The sequence below is a fragment of the Rhineura floridana genome, chromosome 2, assembly GCF_030035675.1.
Source record: "Rhineura floridana isolate rRhiFlo1 chromosome 2, rRhiFlo1.hap2, whole genome shotgun sequence".
Classification (NCBI taxonomy): domain Eukaryota; kingdom Metazoa; phylum Chordata; class Lepidosauria; order Squamata; family Rhineuridae; genus Rhineura; species Rhineura floridana.
The window spans coordinates 182,960,677-182,981,086 of NC_084481.1; the positions used below are offsets into that span (position 1 = coordinate 182,960,677).

The following is a 20,410-nucleotide window of genomic DNA, read 5'->3' on the forward strand; positions in this document are numbered from 1 at the left end:
TCCAATGGGGAACCAATCTGTTTCTCCATATTCTGTCCTTACAGTAGCCTCTTGTCGAGGTTGCGCATCAGGACAATCGGATGCTGTGGCACCCCCATTTCTTTTAAAGCATTCCATAGTTTTTCATGATCTACACAGTCAAAGGCTTTGCTGTAATCTATAAAGCAGAGGATTATTTTCTTCTGAAATTCCTTGCTCCATTCCATTATCCAATGTATGTTTGCGATATGATCTCTGGTGCCTCTTCCCTTTCTAAATCCAGCTTGGACGTCTGGCATTTCTCGCTCCATATATGGTAAGAGCCTTTGTTGTAGAATCTTGATCATTACTTTACTTGCATGAGATATTAAGGCAATCGTTAGATAATTACTGCATTCCCTGGGATCCCCTTTCTTTGGAATTGGGATGTATATGGAACGCTTCCAGTCTGTGCGCCATTGTTCAGTTTTCCATATTTCTTGACAGATTTTTGTCAAAATTTGGACAGATTCAGTCTCGGTAGCTTGTAGCAACTCCCAAGTATTTTAAGAGCAGCTTTCACATCGCATTCTAAAATTTCTGTTTCTTTATCATACGGTTCCTCCGTGAATGAATCTGTCATCCTTGCATCTCTTTTATAGAGTTCTTCAATGTATTGCTTCCATCTTCCTTTTATTTCATCTCGGTCAGTCAGTGTGTTCCCCTCTTGATTATTCAGCATCCCTGCTCTTGGTTTAAACTTCCCTCTCTCTAACCTTTTGGAACAAGGCTCTTGTTCTACCCTTTTTGTTGTCCTCTTCTATTTCTATACAGTAACTATTGTAATAGTTCTCTTTGTCCCTGTGTACTAGTCACAGTATTGTTGCATTTAGGGTTCTGACTGTGTTTCTGTCTCCTTTTGCTTTCCTTCTCTCTTTATCCATTTGAAGAGTTTCTTCAGTCATCCATTGCGGTCTTTCTCTCTTTTTAACTAGAGGTATTGTCTTTTTGCATTCTTCCCTGATAACGTCTCTGACTTCATTCCATAGTTCTTCTGGTTCTCTGTCAAGTAAGTTTAAAGCCTCAAACCTGTAACTTATTTGATCTTTATATTCTTCTGGGATGTTATTTAAATTGTATTTTGACATTATGATTGTTTTGTTGTTCTTCTTTAGCTTTACTCTGATTTTTTATACGGCCAGTTCATGATCTGTACCACAGTCTGCTCCTGATCTTGTTTTTGCAGAAAGTACGGAACTTCTCCATCTTCTGCTACCAATTATATAATCAATTTGATTTCTATATTGACCATTTGGTGATGTCCATGTGTACAGTCGTCTCTTCGGTTGCTCAAAAAATGTGTTTGCAAGAAACAAATTATTGGCTTCACAGAATTCAATGTCTTTCTCCTGCTTCATTTCTGTCTCCTAGGCCCCATTTCCCCACAATTCCTAGTTCTTCTCTGTTCCCTACTTTTGCATTCCAGTCCCCCAAGATTATCAAGATATCTTGTTTTGGTGGGTGATCAATTTCTTCCTGTACTTCTACATAAAATCTCTCCAATTCCTCTTCTTCTGCGTTTGCCGTCAGAGCATAGACTTGGATGATGGTTATGTTAATAGGTTTCCCATTTAATCTGATTGATTTAACTCACTCAGACCTTGCGTTGCAGTTCCTATTTGCTCTTCCTACATCACTTCTCGCTATTAAAGCAACCCCATTTCTTCTTAATTTCTCATTTCCTGCATAAAATATTTTGTAGTTGCCTGATTGAAAATGTCCCATTCCCGTCCATTTTAGTTCGCTCACCAAGTATTGTAATGTTGATATGTTCCATTTCTTGACAATTTCTAACTTTCCCTGGTTCATGCTTCTCACATTCCATGTTCCTATTGTGTGCGTCGTACAACTCCGGACTCTCCTTTCGCATCTGTGCGCATCAGCCTCTGGGCTTCCTTTCGGCTTTGACCCAGCTGCATCATTAGTCACAGCGCTATTTGTACTTGTCCTTTGTTCTTCCCCAGTAGCTCGGTGAGTGCCTTCTGACCTGGGGGTCTCATCTTCCAGCACTATCTCATGTTGCATGTTGGATACTCTGTTCATATGGTTTTCGTGGTAAGAGATATTCAGAGGTGGTTTACCATTGCCTTCCTCTGAGTTTGGATGCATCTTAGTCTGGTGTCTCAGCTTTGACCATTCCGCCTTGGGTGGCCCTGCTAGGAGTCTAGCCTCTTGGTCTAGCCTCCTGACGGCTTTGCTCTCAGCTTCTTCAACACTCTTGAACCCCCTCACCACGTTAAGATGTGCATCCTAGAGGGGAAATTATTGATAGTTGTAGTCAAGGTTTTATTTAGCTCAGGAACTGCCTGGAGCATGTGAAGAAGATACAAATGCAGCAGTTGTCCTTGCATGTGCAAAGAACATTTCCCTTTTTTTAGGAGAAAATCTTTCTAGGTTAAATGTTCTACTTCCAGGGAAATGTTTATTGCCTAGTACTTTAGACAATGACAATAATACCTGGTAATGAACCACCCACTCCTCCTGAATGTCTAAACTGGCATTTGACTAAAGAGCACAAAGTATGGCCCTTCTTTATCCCACTCCTCTGTGAGAGGAAGACATGGAAGGAATAAGGTTATGACCCATTTTGTGAAAACAGTGTCTTTCACTGGTAGTATATTTTTAAAAGATTAAAAAGCAGTACATTCCATGTGCCAGTCCCTGCCCATTCAACAGTCTCTTGCCTAATACTAATTTCTCTCCCTGGTTTATAGTTTTTCAGTAGGCTGCTACTGTTTGCTGCTCCTTCAGCTAATTTAAAATGGTCTCCCCTATGATGAACTGTGCCAGCAAAAAATTCTTGGCATTGCAGTTGCATTCCTCACATGTCCACCCCAAAGAGTCAGCTGCAGGCTATTTCTCCCACCACATGCACAACACACCCTCCCTCCCCCAGGACATGAAGCACGCTCTGATTTTGCCACTGGTGTTGTTATTATTACCCTGTCACCCAAAGTAGCAAGACAGCAAATAGAAACCAGAGTGCATGCAGTCAGCAAGCCAGTGTCAAATTACTACTATGAGTATGGGATTAAATTAAGAGAGACTAATCTGTGCATAAAGAGGGGAAGTTTTCTGAGTGATCCCTCAAGGGATACTGTAGAAACTCCATCATGGGGATGTTTAAAACAAGGTTAGTCAGAGCCATAGGGAACATGCCTTCTTTAGCCTTCGGTAAAGTACTCGGTCATCTTTGCCAGACATATCCTTAAAAAGGAGCAGCCTAACAAATATGCTATATATAGGAGCATTTTACACATACAATGTAAACAGGACATAAATTGATGGTATGAAATTAAAATACAGGAGCCTTGTGCTGGCATACATACTTCAAAGTAGGTTTCTTTTAAATAAAGTTGCTGTTGCAATAACATGTTCTATCCGAACCCTAAGCAGGTAATAATGAGCAAGTCCCATTGAAAAGGAATGCTTTCTTGCTGCAAAGCAGCTGGGCTTTTAAGGCTACAGTCATGAAACCATTAGCTATAGGGGTAGGCAACCTTTTATCTGTTGGCTGAATGCCGCTGGTAGGGCAAGCACAAGTGTTCTGGATGAACTAATCTGGAATAAAGACCACCCTGTTTCAACTTCTTTGGATTAGAATTCCCAGTCTTATTCGGGTCTACTGTCATAGAGAGTGCCTGTCTGTATACCAGTTGGTGGAAATCACAAGCGAGGAGAGCGATGGCTTGTTTGTGGCTTTCTAGAGGTACCTGGTTCGCCACTTACGAGAACAGGGTGCTGAACTAGATGGGTTCTTCGTCTGATCCAGCAGGGCTGTTCTTATTTAGAAGTAAACCCTGTTGGGTTTGATGAGTATATTCTCAAATTAGATTACTGCAATGCACTCTACGTGGGGCTGCCTTTGAAGACGGTTTGGAAACTACAGCTGTGCAAAATGCAGCAGCCAGATTGGTAACAGGGACCAGACGGTCCAAACATATAAAACCTATTCTGGCCCGCTTGCATTGGCTGCCTGTATGTTTCTGAGCTCAATTCAAGGTGCTGGTTTTGACCTATAAAGCCTTACACAGCTTGGGACCACAATACCTGATGGTACCTCTCCCGATATGAACCCACCTGTACACTACGTTCAAGATCAAAGGCCCTCCTCCAGGTGCCTACTCCAAGGGAAGCTCGGAGGGTGGCAACAAGGGAGAGGGCCTTCTCAGTGGTGGCCCCCAAATTATGGAATGATCTGTCTGACGAGGTGTGCCTGGCGCCAACACTGTTATCTTTTCGGTGCCAGGTCAAGACTTTCCTCTTCTCCCAGGCATTTTAGCATGTATTTTTAAATTGTTTTTATATTGTTTTGAATTTTAAAATTGTGTTTTAAATTGTTTTTAAAATATGTTTTTAAATTGTGTGTTTGTTTTAATGTTTTCGATTGCTGTAAACAACCCAGAGAGCTTCGGCTATGGGGCGGTATACAAGTGCAATAAATAAATAAAATAAATAAATAAGCATATAGAGGAATTATTTATTTATTTTAGTTCAATAGACCAATGCAGGTACTGTTCTGAAAAAGAATATTGCTTTCTGACTTTAGTGTGCTGTTGTTGTTATGTGCCTCTAAGTCGACTACGACTTATGGCGACCCTATGAATCAGCGACCCCTAAGAGCATCTGTATAAATCACCCTCTTCAGATCTTGTAAGTTCAGGTCTGTGGCTTCCTTTATGGAATCAATCCATCTCTTGTTTGGCCTTCCTCTTTTTCTACTCCCTTCTGTTTTTCCCAGCATTATTATCTTTTCTAGTGAATCATGTCTTCTCATGATGTGTCGAAAGTATGATAACCTCAGTTTCATCATTTTAGCTTCTAATGATACTTCTGGCTTAATTTGCACAAGTCTACAAATTTGTCCTCATCCATCTGAGGGGAAAAAATCTTTTCCTCAAACCATAAAATCAGGGGAAAGTTTTTTTAATTATTTATTTTTATCAAAATATTACCCCTGCCAGTTCTGAAACTATATAGAAAGAGGAGGAAATGCTTTAAAAAGCCAAGAAAAGTAAGAAATGTGCAGGAAAGGAGGAACTTCAGTGGGAATAATGGGGCAGATTCAGAAGGCATCAGGAACCTGCACAAAATTAGGTCAACTCCCAGGTCACAAGTTGCCCACCTGTGGTCTATAGCCATTAATGTCTAAGGGACAGATGTCTGCAAGATTTTCATTAGCTTTCCTTATAACTAAACACTCTTATTGGAAAGTAAAAAAAAAAATTAGACAGGAACCTTCAAGTCACCTACATTTGCCACCTAGAGCTCTCAGCTAAAATTTCTTGAGTATGTTATCAAAGCCATAAGTCATCCTGGAAAATTATTCTTCTCTCTTATAGGCCTGTCCTTGCTTATAGAAGATACCTTCTACCACCAACAACTTGAGAGAGCTACTCGCAGCACCAAACAAAGATAAAAAGCCAGAAATTAGCTCCTACAACAAATGCCAGTGCCAATTCTGCCCCATACCTACTTGAGCAACACTATAAGCAAGGTCAGCCAGTCCATTAAGGACATGCTCTCCTGCACTACTTCTTCTTTGATATATTCTATCATCTCCTAATAATGACCTTTTGCTATTTATATGGGCTGAACAACTCAGCTTTTATACAGGAGGATAAATGGACTCAAATCAGACATTAAAAATGTTATATAAATCGGGGAGAAGTATTTCAGTCTACTAGATGCTCTGTATCTACTTTAAAATTGCTATACAGATTTCCTCCCTCTACTGCCTTCATATCTACTTGGAAGGGTTGGGGGGACAAGCCCCAGAGCAGATTTAGGGAGCACATGGGGGGGATGTTCTGTTGCACAAGGAAAAATCCTTGTGCTAATGAAACGTTCACATTAGTGCTGTATTGAATACAACCCACTGAAGCCACCAAATGGGAACTCATTAATAAATTGATACTGTGGAATTCAACAAGAACTGAGGGTGCGTGGCTTGCTATAAAAAGTACTTCCTCAGTTTAGGTGGTTTATTTGTGCCAGTTGCTTCCACACTAAGGTGCATTGGTTTTCTTCAGTCAGCTGGAAACAGAATTACAACAATGGTTCCATATAGCACTTAACATAGCCACTGTGATATCAGCAGTGCTTGTCCCCATGGTCAAGATCCTTCTATAGTGTTTATTAAGACATGTTCCATTTAGCCAAGGTCTCCTGCAATGTTAATCAAGGGAGAAGCTATTAATTAACCCCCTTTATTTCTTTCCATTCAGCAGTGATGATTTACCTCTTGATTGCCTCAGAGTTGTTCAGTTTCTGTTGCTGGAGGAAGGGTTTTAATTGCTAATTTTTTTCTTCTTTGTCTATTATATATTTTTAAGTGTGAAATGCCATTATTGTGCCATTTAAAAATGAGAGGAAATTAGTGATGAATGCTCCCCTCTGGAACAGTAATAGTTAAAATGCAACTAAGGCTGTTCATCAGTCATGCTACTGCTACGCTGAATAGGAAGCTATAAAAGCATCAGCTACAGGGAGGAACTTACTAATTAAAGGCACCGTATCCCTAAAAAGCCTAAAGTAGCATTTTCTAGTTCACTCTGTAGAGGTTAGCATTGCAAATGCATTTTAAATTTGCATTTTACAATCACAAATCAGTTTTTTAAAAACTGAAAACAGCCAAAAACACTGGAATGCAATTGGTTGCGACAGTGTTTTCTAGATTCTCTGTACAAAGTGAGTGAACAGAGAATGGCAATGTCAGATGGCAACTATTTATCTTTTGATGTTTGCTTGATTATTTGTTTGTGACAGGTTTTTGTATACTGCTTTTATCATAAATATTCCAAAGTTGTTTCCATATAAAAACATTGATAAAACAGCATAAAATACAATTTAAAAATAACACAGTTTCAATCCATTTAACAACAGCACATGGAGATCCAGATTTGGGGGGGGGTGAGTTTCATTATTATTATTTATTTCCCCCCCCTTCACCTATAGGTCCCAGGGCAGGTTATAAAATCTAAAATACAATATTAAACAAATTTAAACACATTTCAGTCACAAGAATAGGGTAGGTTCTGAAAACATACATCTCAAGAGCCGAAGGCCACAGTAAAGAGATGTGACTTCAGCATTCACTGAAAACTATACAGTATAGCAAAGGTGCCAGATGCATCTCTGTAGGAGCGGAATTCCACAATTTAGGGGCTGCCACAGAGAAAGCTCTCTCCTGGACAAATGTCATCGACTAGGGTGACCAAGGCCGTTTCAGTGCCATGACTGGGCCTAAAGCCAGACTGAAATGGATCCAGATATTCGGTCTCCTCCAAGCATGCCTGAAGTTGGACCACCACTACCTTCTTGAGCACCTTGCCCAAAAAAGGGATATTTGCCACTGGGCGATAATAATTTAACACTTCTGGGTCCAAGGATGACTTCTTAGGGAGGGGATGCACCACCACCTTCTTCAAGGTGGGTGGTATCCTACCCTTCTCTAGTGAAGCATTAATCACTCTCTGGACTCACCCAGTCAACCCAGAGTCTTCTGAATATAGATGGTTTTTCACCATATGCAAAAAAGCATTAACGTTGGGGGGAAGGAATTCCAAAGGTGAGAATCCACAACAGAGAATATTATCTTTTGGGGTCAACACAACAAGCAGTGCTTATTGGCAGGACCACGAGGAGAGACTCCTCTGCCAATCTTAGGGTTTGGGACAGTCTATATGGGGAGCAGCATTCTTGTTGGGCTCTATAGGTTAACATGGCTAATGTGGAGTGTGTCACTCCTCTGTGACTGCATCTTCTCAACAGCATAAACAAGAACCATAATTAAATTCAATAATTATAATTGATATCAGCCATAAAGTAAGGTTTGGATGATTGTCTCATCACATACATGCACTGTTAATCATTTCCACCCGAATATTTCTGAGGACTACACTCTACAATCCCAATTTGGAGTTGGTTAATTACAATTTATTCTTATAACTATGATTTTAAAGGGATGAATTATGTTCTCTCCATTCTCTAATTCTATAGGCTAAAAGCTTTTGGAGCATCATTTTGGGTTTGTGCTGATGATTACTTTTCATTTTGAAAAGTCCCATTCTTCAATTGAAATCACACAACCTGAGGATACATCAGAAAAATTATGCTTTTTATAGACATCCTGTAATTTTATGGAAGAGTAGACAAGCACTGTTCCTACCCCCAATACGTCTTGCTACTGCTAATAAATATTATACATGTATATAATTGAGGAAATTTGAGTGGGGACATAAAAAAGGTTCATAATATCACCTAGGGCATAGAGTGAAAAGAGAAACAGAACTGTCTCAGAGTTAAAAACCACCCAGTAATTAATTCAAACTGACAGGTGGTTTCAAACAAACAAAAGGAAGTACTTACACAACACATAATTAATTGTTAGAATTCATTTCCATATAATGTTGCAATCAATATTAGCATTAGTAGCATTGAAAAAGATTAGGTAAATATGTGGAGGATAAGGTCTACCTGTAGCTAAAAACTATAATAGCAAGAGCCACAACGTTTGCATTCAGAGGCAATGCATGAAGTGCTTCATTCAAAAGTAAGATATTGGGGCTGAAAATCTGTCTGGAAGTAATGCTCTCTGGCCTGGAAGATGTTTCCCAGTAATTGCTGAGGGAAAAGCAGGTCGCTCCTGCTCAGACATGCGCTTCTCTATTTTCACTTCACATGCTCCTTGGTCAACCTGGTTGTGCAAAATACATTTTGCAGAGTAATTCTAACTGAATGGGGCTTGGAGCAGCCAGGAGCAAAGGTGGGGGAGTTTCCCCCCTATTTTTCCTGCACTGCCTCCAGGCTGGCATAGCACAGGGGCTCAGATCAGGCCCTTCACTAGGAAAAAGGTTGGCTTTGGATCCAACAGATATATTTCCAGCCCTGGTCTTCCCTAACAAGCCCTGTTTTAGGGTCATATGCAGAACCCTAACCCCCACCAGCAGCACAGATCAAAGATTCAGCTAAACATTTCAAGTTAAGCTCTACCTATATCTGTCAATTCCAAATGTTTTGAATTAACAACAGCGGATAGATATGACCTCATGATCCCTTTGTGCAGTTATTTATTTTATTATTTAATATGTGTGCCAAGGCGATTTACAAACTATAATAAAAAAACAGCTAGAATCATTTTAAAAACACTTCAAAAATAACTGAAGATATATATTCATTTTTTAATTCTCCTTTTCATCCAGCTGGAAAGCTTGTTGAAACAAAAGTGTCTTCAGTTGTTTCTGGAAAATACAGTTTGTAGGTGCCTATCGTATATTGACAGGAATATTGTTTCACAGAACAGAAGCAGCCACATTGAAAGCCCCATTCCAAGTTAGAGTGGAGTGGGGTTCTGATATTTTTGGGACATGAAGGAGAATTCTCCTGCAGAACAAAGTAACCTACTGGGTATATAAGGCAGGGGTCGCCAACCTGCAAAGCCATGGTGTCTGTGAAGGCCTTCATTTTTTTTTAAAGTCAATCTCAAGTCCTCCTAGAAAGAAAAGTATGGAGCAAAATGTGCAGGTACCCTTCTAAGCAGTTTCTGTGAAATGAGCCACCCTGGGTGCTCCTGCCTGTCACTGTTACTAACCAATGGGTGAAGTCAGAGCTGTGATTGATAAGTGAGTTATTTGGACACCAGGCGATAGGAATCTCTGGATTCCTACAGAGCTGCTGTTTTGCCCTCCCTTTTAGTGCATTTTTCCTGCTTCTGTCTTTTTTTCCCTAGTTCCTGGAACCTCCGTAGTTTACCCTTCCTTTTACCCTAGTAACGAGGATGCATCTTTTCTGCGCTGGGTTCAGCTGAGATCAGATAGTGCCTAGAAATTGTTTTTTCCAAACAATACTACACAATAAGTGTGGGTGAATGTTAAAGAATCCCCCTTTCCCCCAAAAGGCAAATGTGAAAACTTTGCAAAGAAGCTTAGGCATGCTTTGCAGGAGCTAAGGACCAGGGACTCATCAAGAATTCACTGTATAGTTAACTTGGCAGTACAATGGTATACATGCCTACTCAGAAGTAATTCTCTTTGTGTTAACGGGGCTTACTGCCAGGTAAGTTTGACAGCCTAGGCTTTGGTTTAGGCCTGACATTGGGGAAAAACAGGGTTCTTTTGCCTTAACTGCTGTATGGCATGTGGACATTCAACAGGTCAAACTTTGTCTAGCATTTAAAGACAATTGTGGGAAAAGCTTGAACATGACTACTCTCTAATTTTTTGTTATGATATGGCAGCCATTTTATGACTGGTGCCCCAGAACTCTCAAAATTTGAAATATGCCCTCTGGTCAAAACAAATTGGCAACCCTTGATATAAGCAATACGGCAGTCTCTCAAGTAAATGCAGGTTGTAGGCAGGGAATCATATTTTTGAAAGAGTGCTGTTGCACTCAAGTCCTGCTTGCAAGCGTCTCATAGACATCTGGTTGGCCACTGTGCGTACAGGATACTGGACTAGAAGTGCCTTTGCTCTGATCCAGAAGGGCTCTTCTTGTGTTCTTAATGCTCCTCTTATGAAAAGATATCCCTGCAAATGAAACAGAAAATTAGTATAGCAGTGGTGGAGGTGACCTATTGTATATGGCATTGGCGATCTTTAGGCGGTGATCATATACAGTACAGTAGAGACAGTACAGGGAGAGGGTTTTTTTAGAAATCTTTTTGAAACCCATAAATCTGTAGAGAGTACAGTTCTAAATTTTGAGGCAGATTTGAGTTCCCTCCATGTAGTTGCATGGGGCATTGTTATCAATTACTGATTTTGTATCCATTATCGGAAATATACCCAGCTGGTTGATTCAATATTTACAGTTCTTTCATGAGCTTCTGGAAAAAAAATATTCTGCATAGAATACATATTTAGTTATTTTTGTTTTCAGTTTCCGGGGTTTTCTCACTGCTTTTCGTCATGAGAAAGCTAAAGCATGTATCAAACAAAGAATTTAGGATATGGATTTTCAAGAGCTGAAGGCTTCTTTTGGAACTCCAGTATATTTGGGTTTGAATAACTGAAAATGTTATCAGATGAGCAAGTATTTCAACATTCTTGCTCTTCCTAAAACTTCAGAAAGCTTTTATACTGTTGTGCTGTAATTCTCTGTCAAGAACAGCATTAATGGAAGGTCAGTTTAAGCAGACTCTTATTGGAAGAAAGCGCTTGTGATGAGAGCTGTCAGGAATCTTTGTCATGTTATGTTTTATTACAAATATTATAATAGAGTCAATTGCCTGGATATCAAGAAATCCCTTGTCAATCACAACCCTGACTTCACTTATCAGCTTCAAACCTGAAAGGGGAGGTTAGATCAGCCAGCTACGGTCTCATTTAACATAAGTTGGTGGGGGGCTGATGTTTTCGTGTATATCACTTGAACCAGACCACCTAAAAACTTATAATTTTTTAAATGAAAGCTGAGAGTCCAAAGATTGGGGTGACTCACCTGGAGACCCAGAGAGGTCCTCAAAAATCTGGAGTCTCTGGGTGAAAACCAGAGACCTGACAACCCTCTTATTTACATTTATCTTGTGCTCTATCCCAGTGGTTTTCACACTTTTTCCCCTTGTGGACCACTTGAAAATTGCAGTTTTCAGTGAACCACTTAATAAGCTCCCTGTAATTCTACAAATCAAAGCAGATACGTAACTCACATCACATTTTAATAACTGTGGTATTGCCTTTAACTAGTATATTTTTAGAGAAAAGTTAGTGGACTGGACTAGTGCCTTTATACAGAAATCACAGCACACAGGTCCCTGAGTTGTTAGCCTGTTTCTTAATTTGTCATATAAAAAGTAGATCAAGCACAGGTATGTTCTCCAACCTTTCCACAGGCTACCCAAATGGAGCTAGCAGACCACATCTGGAGAACCTCTGCTCTATCCTGAAGGCTTTAAAATGCTTCACCTATCAATTACCCTTTGTCTCCTCACAGAGGTGTCATATCTAAATCCATTAGCAATCACCACAAGCCAGTTTGTGAGATTCTAGGAGTACTCTTCTGACTTGGGGGTGAAAGCTGTTGTCAGCTATTGAGGAAAGAGGTCCTCCTGTGATCTGTAAATACCTTAATACCTTCTTAAGTACCTCTATAATTAAGAATGAGTTTTGCTTTCGGCACAAAGACTTATGCCCATATCTATAAATAAAAAGAAGAATATAATCATTTTACACACTGGCAGTGATTCATAGCAATAAGCTCCCCGTGAGGAAATCCAGCGTCCATCTATAAATAAAATCAAGCATTAACCAAATGATAAAGTACAAAATACCTCAGGGTAGAGCTGGCAGTGTATCAGACTGTGGTGGCTATACTTACTATGTATAATGCAAATGCAGTAGGAAAAGTACTGTCAACAGTACTTTGGTATTCTCTCTTTGAAGCCAATATGATTATATGGGTGTAAGTGGATTGGCCATTCTTCCTCTGTCCACCACCTATAATTGTAGCTGATCAACTGTGTTGATTGCAGAGCTTGGAAGATTACTTTTAAAAAGTAATAAATTACAGTTGCAATTACTTGGCCCAAAAAAGTAGTAATTACCGTTACAATTACAATTGCTCTGAAAGTAACTGATTACTTTACTTTTTCTCAAAAGTAATCACTACAATTACATTTCAGTTACTTTTTTAAAAAAACTCCTACAAGGTGCTGGCCTTGGCTGCTGCACATCTAAGTAGCCTAAAACAATATTAAAAATAAACACACACACACAGGGGGTAGTAGAATAAAAAATTTTATCCGTAAGATTAACATAATGGCATAACAGAATCTCACATCCCCCCAAGCAATGAAGATACCCCAACTCTTGAAATCAGATTTTACACTTGAAATGCTTTTATTTTATAATATGTTTCTGTTATGTCTCAAAAGAACAAGATGCTCAAAGAGCATGTCGGACAAGGAATGTCTTTTTACAGTCATTACGTTGCCACCAGTACTAAACAGGCGTTCTACTGCGGCGCTTGAAGGCATGCCTGTGTTGTGCTGCAAAAAACACCGCAGCACATGTGGAAAGCCATGGAGTGATGACACTTCCCTGCTGGGAGACCTCAGGTACCTCACCAGTTCCTCCTCAGCAGTGTCCACTGCTGACTTCTTGCCCTGGGGCAGAAAGTTAAAGAAGTCATCTTCTAAGTCATCTCCTTCCTGGTCTTTATCTGAAGACTGATCACTGTCCTCATTAAGTACACCCATCTTTATTTCAGCTTTCAACAAGGCTTCCATTGTGTATCTAAGAAAGAGAGAGGATATGTTAACACATATATGTTAGGAAACCATCATCTGCTCTTCATTTCCTGATGCTTGTCATGTCCCCTGGTTCAGGGTCCAGCCTGAGCCTGTGGATGATGACATGGAAGGTAGGAAGGTGACCAAGTCACCACACTCATGGGGCAGCACAGCAGACCCTTAAGGATTACCTGCAGCAACCCAAGGTTGTGATGAGGAGCCCCAGGAAGAAAAGGCCCAGCCCCTGCCTACCACCTTAAGCCCTCTGATGCCTCCCTTGAGACAACATTTCCCTTGGAGTAATCCACCCAAAGGGCTTCCCTAATGTTCTTACTTGTTGGTATGGGTGGTGGCCTGACACGATTCCAGCCGATCTAGTTTGAAGCGAGGGTGTACGCAGGCTGCCAGAAGAAGCAGATCCCTGCCAGATCCCTACCTCTCAAGGGTTGTCTGCTGCTGCTTCAGCATTTTGGGAGGAGGGGTCTCATGCATTGGTTCAGGAAGGCCACGTCTCCTTGCCTTTATTGCTTCTTCAATTGCTCTCAGCTTCTCAGGGTGTGCCCTCTGAGGAAGAAGAACAAAGCATGAATCCAAGAAAAAATGGAAGAGGAACTTCACAATTTAAACATAAATAGACAATGGACACTCTTTGAGGACCAACATGACAAAGGCTTACCTCAAAATGTTTCTTCACATTGGATGAGGAGGAAACAGCTGATCTCAGATTTTTGATCCTTGGAAGGCAGTAACTGCATCGTACAACAACATTTTTCCCACTCTGGCTCACAAATGTACAAGCTTTCTCAAAGCCAAACCATGGTACTTGCTGTTCTGCAGATGTGGCTGTGGGCAACTGGCACTGCTTCATGCCCTCCACAGGGCCTCCTTTCTGAACCTCACTTTCTAGTTTTGCCTCCTCAGGATCAACAAGCTGTGACCCAAGTGGCCGCACTAACTGACTGCTGCTCTCAGCAGCAAAACCTGCAACAGGCGTCTCTGTAATAAACAAGAGATAATGCTCCTATGTGGGTGAACTTCAGCTGTGATGTGCCCCCATCTCTTCCCCATGCTGCAAGATGCCCCAGTCAGAGTGGAAGTAAGCAGGTCAACAGCACAATTAAAAGAGATCCTATTTGCATCATTTTTGCTCACTAAATAACCCTGCCTGGGCCAGTCTAACCTACTATCTCACAGGGTTGTTGTGAGAACAAAATGAGACTAGGGTTCAAATCCCCACATAGCCATGAAGCTCACTGAGTGACCTTGGGCCAGTCACTGCCTCTCAGCCTAATGAAAACCCTATTCATAGGGTCGCCATAAGTTGGAATCAACTTGAAGGCGGTACATATATTTTTTATTTTGAATATGATGATTATGATAATAAATATGCAGCATTTCAAATTAATTCTGTATGAGAAGCATTCCATGCCAAGCTTGGAAAACCAAGGATGAGGTATAAAATGTAGACAAAAATACTTTTGACAAAATGCCGTTTATATTTTATATATATGAGCCTGGGTAGGGAACATTTAATCTAGCCTACTTGCTTTCAGCAAGAAGGGTTAAGTGCCTTCAGGCTAGGGCAGTCACCAGAAGGCCACAGCAGAGACAAAGGAGCCTAGTGTTGTGGAGATGTTAGATGGGAGCTTTGGGAAGTAAAGATGGAGGCTCCTGAAGGCTGCAATTCTAAACACACTTACTAAGGGATTAAGCCCCATAGAACTCAACAGGACTGACTTCTAAGTAGATATAGTTTGGACTGTGCTGTTGGTAAACCTTGACTAGGGTTCTTCTGCAAAGACATCCATATCCAAGCAGGGTTGGCAACCCCCTGCCTGGAATACCCTGCCCTTATCTTTTAATGTGGCTGCTCCAAATGTTTTTACAGATTTGACCCTTTACTTCAGAAAGAGGTCTGAAAAATGAGTAAGAGTAAGAAGTATCTTTTAAAATTGTTCTTTTCAATTCACTCTTGAATGAACATCATACCTAGGGCAGATCCACACCATTCCTTTAAAGCACATTCAACACCCATTTGAAGCACATGAATCCCACCACAGAATCATGGGAACTGCAGTTTGTTAAGAGTGGTGAGAAGTATAACTGTGAGGGGGAAATGACACTTCCCAGAATTCTTTAGGGGAAGTCATGCGCTTTAAATGCGAGTTGGATGTGCTTTACACATATTGTGTGAATCCGCTTAATAAATTTTGCCTGCATGTAAATTGTTTTAATTAATTTTTCAAAATGAAAATAAGCTATAAAGTGTAGTGGGTGACCATGGGCTACTCACCATTTCTCAGCCTATCTGCCCCTCAGGATGAAAACAATGGAGAACCATGACTACCCCAAGGCATACTTAAAATGTAAAGGAAGTATTGTACAACCATAGTATGCAATTGGATACTTATAGGGACACAGCATGACAAAACTGGGTGGAAGTAAAAGTTCTACACTTAGGAAAAAGGAACCAAATGCACAGTTATAAGATGGGGGATACTTGGCTCAGCAGTACGACATGCAAGAAGGATCTTGGAATTGTTGTTGATCACAAGCTGAATATGAGCCAACAGTGTGATATCAGGCTGCATTAACAGAAGTATAGTTTCCAAATCATGTGAAGTATTAGTTCCCCTCTATTCAGCACTGGTTAGGCCTCATCTTGAGTGCTGTGTCCAGTTCTGGTCTCTGCACTTCAAGAAGGATGCAGACAAACTGGAACAGGTTCAAAAGAGGGCAACAAGGATGATCAGGAGACTGGAAACAACGCCCTATGAGGAGAGACTGAAGGAACTGGGCATATTTAACCTGGAGAAGAGAAGACTGAGGGGAGATATGATAGCACTCTTCAAGTACTTGAAAGGTTGCCACACAGAGAAGGGCTGGGATCTCTTCTCAATGATCCCAGAGTGCAGGACACAGAATAATGGGCTCAAGTTGCAAGAAGCCAGATTTCGACTGGACATCAGGAAAAGCTTCCTAACTGTTAGAGCCATACAACAATGGAACTAATTACTAGAGAGGTAGTGGGATCTCCGACACTGGAGGCATTCAAGAGGCAGCTGGACAGCCATCTGTCGGGAATGCTTTGATTTGGATTCCTGCATTGAGCAGGGGGTTGGACTTGATGGCCTTATAGGCCCCTTCCAACTCTACTATTCTATGATTCTATGAAAATATTTATATAAGCATGACTATCAAATATGTTTATTTATATAACCTGTAAAGATATTTATAGTGCAATCCTATGTTTGTTTACTCAGAAGCAAGTCCCAATGTATTCAATGGGGCTTACTCAACCAGGGAAAACTGCAGCCTCAAGTGATAAGGAACTTGTTCTTTTAACAAGTCCTTTAAGTTGAGAGCTTATCCCAGTCTGCGTCTGTGTTGACATTGCTTTTTAATATGTTTTTAAACTTTTTCTTAAAAAAAATGTTTTTAAAGCTTTTAAAAATGTTTTTAAAGATGTTTTAATATATTTTAAAGTCTGTTTTTATGATTTTTAAAGTGTTTTTAGTGCTTTTGTTTGCTGCCCTGGGCTCCTACTGGGAGGAAGGGTGGGATATAAATAAAATAATAAAAATAAATAAATAAACTTCATTTTTTTAAAAAATGAGTATTAGTTTCCTACATAATAAAAACTGTGATAAACCCTGCCTAATTTCTTTAAAAATAGGGTTGGAGGGAGAGAGATTTACAACACAAACACAAGTCTGCACTTTACTCACAATCATGAAAGGGCGGGGTTGCAGCCAGAGCTTTGAAAAGTTACTTTAAACTACAACTCCCATCAGCCCAGCCAGCATGGCCACTGGATTGGGCTGATGGGAGTTGTAGCTAGAGCATGATCTGTTTAAAAAAAAGTTGTGCAGGGGGGGGTTTACGTTTTGGTGTATATCTCGGGAATTAGACCACCTAGAAACTTAATTTTTTAAAAAATTGAAGCGGAGAGTCCAGAGAGTAAGGGGTGGTAGCCAGAGAGCCGGAGCCCCCCCCCAAAACCAGAGACTCCAGCCGAAAACACACACACCGGGGCACACACACACACAAATCATCGTCACTCACCTCCACAGCTCTTCACCATTCTGCTGCAGCCTTCTTTCTCCTCCGTTGTTGTCCTTGCCCTGGCTTTTTCCTCCGGCATCCATTTTTTCCTCTCAGAGTCAGACGCTAGCAGGCTCCCCCTGCCTATTCACCTCTTCCCTCGTGCCTCCTAACACAGATCACGAGGGAAGAGACAGTCTGCGCAGAGGTCCAATCAGTGTGAGGCACATGTCTTGTGTTAACCAATCACAGCCAGGAGCTGACTTCCCCTTGTTCCCGCCCCCAAGTAACGTCCAACCTAACGTGGAAACGTTAAAGTTGAAGCTGAAAAGTAGGGAAATTACTATTCGTTCCGTTACTTGCCAAATGTAATGGAATTACCCACTCGTTATTTAAAATTGTAACGAATTAAAAGTAACTCGTTAAAAATAACGAGTTACTTCCAAGCTCTGGTTGATTGAGGTGAGGAACCTGTGGCCCTCTTGATGTTGTTGGACTCCAGCTCCCATCAACCTGACCAGCAAGGCCAATGATCAGGGATGATGTATTCCAGCAACATCTGAAGAGTCATAGCTTCCCCATCCTTGAAGTAGATAAAAGTTTACTACATTTCAAATCTCCTGAATGGTGGGTCTACAGAAAATGGTGGGTATGCACAGGCAATCCTTTCTGAAGACAATGAGAATTGCATTCTTTTATAGTGCTACTATGGCATGAGCCCCAATCCAAATACCAAATTCTGCATCTGCAGAAGATCCACGGTTCAATCCCAGGCATCTCCAGGTAGGGTTGGGAATGCCCCTGGATAGCCACTGCCAGTCAGTGTAGAAAATACTGTGCTAGATGGACTAATGGTCTGACTTGATATAAGGCAGCTTCCTATGTTCCTGTGTTCTTATATGGATAATTGTGTGAATAACAAAATTAATAGATAAATTGTACCTGGTCAAGCAAGGAGAATCAGACAGATGAACCACCAGGTCCAAAGCCCTGCAAGGCTCAGAGATTTCCACAGCTGCAACAGGGAAAGGAAGATCTGCAAAATAAGTTGGAGGATTGAAGGGTAGGACCCTTTGGTGGAGGCTCAGATCAACCCAGTGGCCTTCTACCTGAAACTATCCCCCACCTTCAAGATACATCCTGTGTTCCATCATTCCTTGTTGACGTTAGAACACCCTCCCAATCCCCATAGAGCGCCCGTGGAGCCACTGTCTCCCCTCACGGTGAATGGGCAGGAGGAATATGAAGTGGAGCAGATACTGGACTTGCGGAAATGCAGGGGACGGCTTCAATATTTAATCCACTGGAAGGGGCATGATCCTCAGACCGTTCCTGGGAAGCGGTGAATGACGTCCATGCACCAGACTTGGTGAGAGAATTCCATGATGCCTACCCAAACAAGCCCAAGCCCAGGGGGTGGAAGGGAATAGTGCATGGGGGAGATGATGTTGAGCCCCAGTTTCTCCAGGTGGATCAGGGAGAGGTATCAGAGGAGGAGGAGGCTTTCAAGGACATTGAGGGAGGGGGAGATGCTGACAGCCCGCAAGTTCCCACAGACAGCCCTCCCGTCGACACAGCTCCCACTCCAACTGCAAGCACTCCCAACAGAGCCGTTGGCAAGCAATCTGGCGCACATGCCAGCTCCACCCCCCCAGGATTCCCTGCCTGGCACTTCAAACGCTTCCCCGTCAACCTGCCCCCTGTCCCCGAGGTTGAGCCGGCCCCTAGCAAGCCTTTGCTGTCAGATGAGCAGATGCAGGCTCGCCCCCTTTCACCCCACGCGAGACGACGTGAGAAACAGGACAGTCAGAAGGTGGTACTTTGCAAGAGTCAGAGATTACTGGCTAAGACCTTCCCTATTTAAGGCAGCGCCCCCCTGATTGGGGTACTGAGTCAACTTACTCCATATACTGCAGAGAATGTCTACTTACCCTAGTTAGGCTCCTTAGTGAGTCAGCACAGTTAGGTCTATGAAGCACACTGCTTTTGATGTAACTGTTACTTTAATAAAACAAGAATTAATTCCAGTCTCTCCTCCATCTCGTGTCTCACACTGTGGGCAGGACAGAGAGCTTTACGCATACCATGGACAGGAAAAAAGACAAATAATTGGGTGTTAAATTAAACCAGAAGTATCATTGGAAGCTAAAATGATGAAGCTGAGGTTATCATACTTTAGTCATATAATGAGAAGACATGATTCACTAGAACAGACAATAATGCTGGAACAACAGAAGGGAGTAGAAAAAGAGGAAGGCCAAACAAGAGATGGATTGATTCCATAAAGGAAGCCACAGACCTGAACTTACAAGATCTGAACTGAGTGGTTTATAATAGATGCTCTTGGAGGTCGCTGATTCATAGGGTCACCATAAGTTGTAATCGACTTGAAGGCATATAACAACAACAAACTCATGCTAAGGGTACTCATGGGAGAGCAATTCAGTTCAGACTTCCTGGAATAAATGAGAGGACTATTAGGCACATCACTGTAAGCAATATACACACTGCTGGTGGTGATACTGTGACTGCTGCTGTGGAGGGTGGTGTGTGAACAACATCTAGCATGCTTGAACTCAGCCAGAGACTGGCTCGATGCATGACATGTCAAAACTCATAGCAAGATAGTGTCTGGGTGGTGGGTAGATTATGAAATTTGCTTTGCAAAATTCCCATGCTATGCCTCATGATTATTTATAAATGGGTCATGAAATTGACCCTGAAATACTTCTGTGCTCAGCTAATTTCAACCTTATGAAGGGACTTCTGCAAATCCTGGATGATGGCAATGGCAAGGACTGTACTAGCTTCCAGCATACGTTGGAGTTGGAGAAAAGCATAGATGTGTGGTTCCTTAGAGTGTCAATTTTTTAATTGTCTTGGCAGCAGAGAAGCTCCACTCATATCTTTAAAATGCCAAACAGGATTGTGTCCTTCATTGGATAGAAACCCATTAGGGATACTTTAACAGTCAATGTTCTGCATTAACAGGGAGTTGGACTGGATAGCCTTTGACATCCCTCCCAGCTCTATGATAAACAATAAGAGTTATAATCTACACACACACAACACACACACAGGTATTATCTGTTCTTTGTCAAGTATGCTGATATGGCT

General features: G+C 41.4%; 1 protein-coding gene and 1 long non-coding RNA gene across 4 annotated transcripts in view; one reads left to right on the forward strand and one right to left on the reverse strand.

Moving 5' to 3' along the window:
* The window catches only part of AP4S1 (adaptor related protein complex 4 subunit sigma 1), a 56,917-nt gene that overhangs the window by 2,651 nt on the left and 33,856 nt on the right, over nt 1-20,410 (forward strand). Inside the window, exon 2 of one of the 3 annotated variants that reach the window (XM_061611588.1) lies at nt 5,361-5,515. The exons of the other annotated variants lie outside the window; for them this stretch is intronic. The gene's annotated coding sequence lies outside the window, so the exon portion shown is untranslated. The remainder of the gene's footprint in view (nt 1-5,360; nt 5,516-20,410) is intronic. 3 annotated transcript variants of the gene reach the window in all.
* LOC133378383 (uncharacterized) lies at nt 13,168-14,129 on the reverse strand. The gene is made up of 3 exons (XR_009760991.1): nt 13,926-14,129; nt 13,584-13,813; nt 13,168-13,253 (listed from the first exon to the last, which is right to left on the reverse strand). It is a non-coding gene; the product is annotated as an uncharacterized LOC133378383 (long non-coding RNA).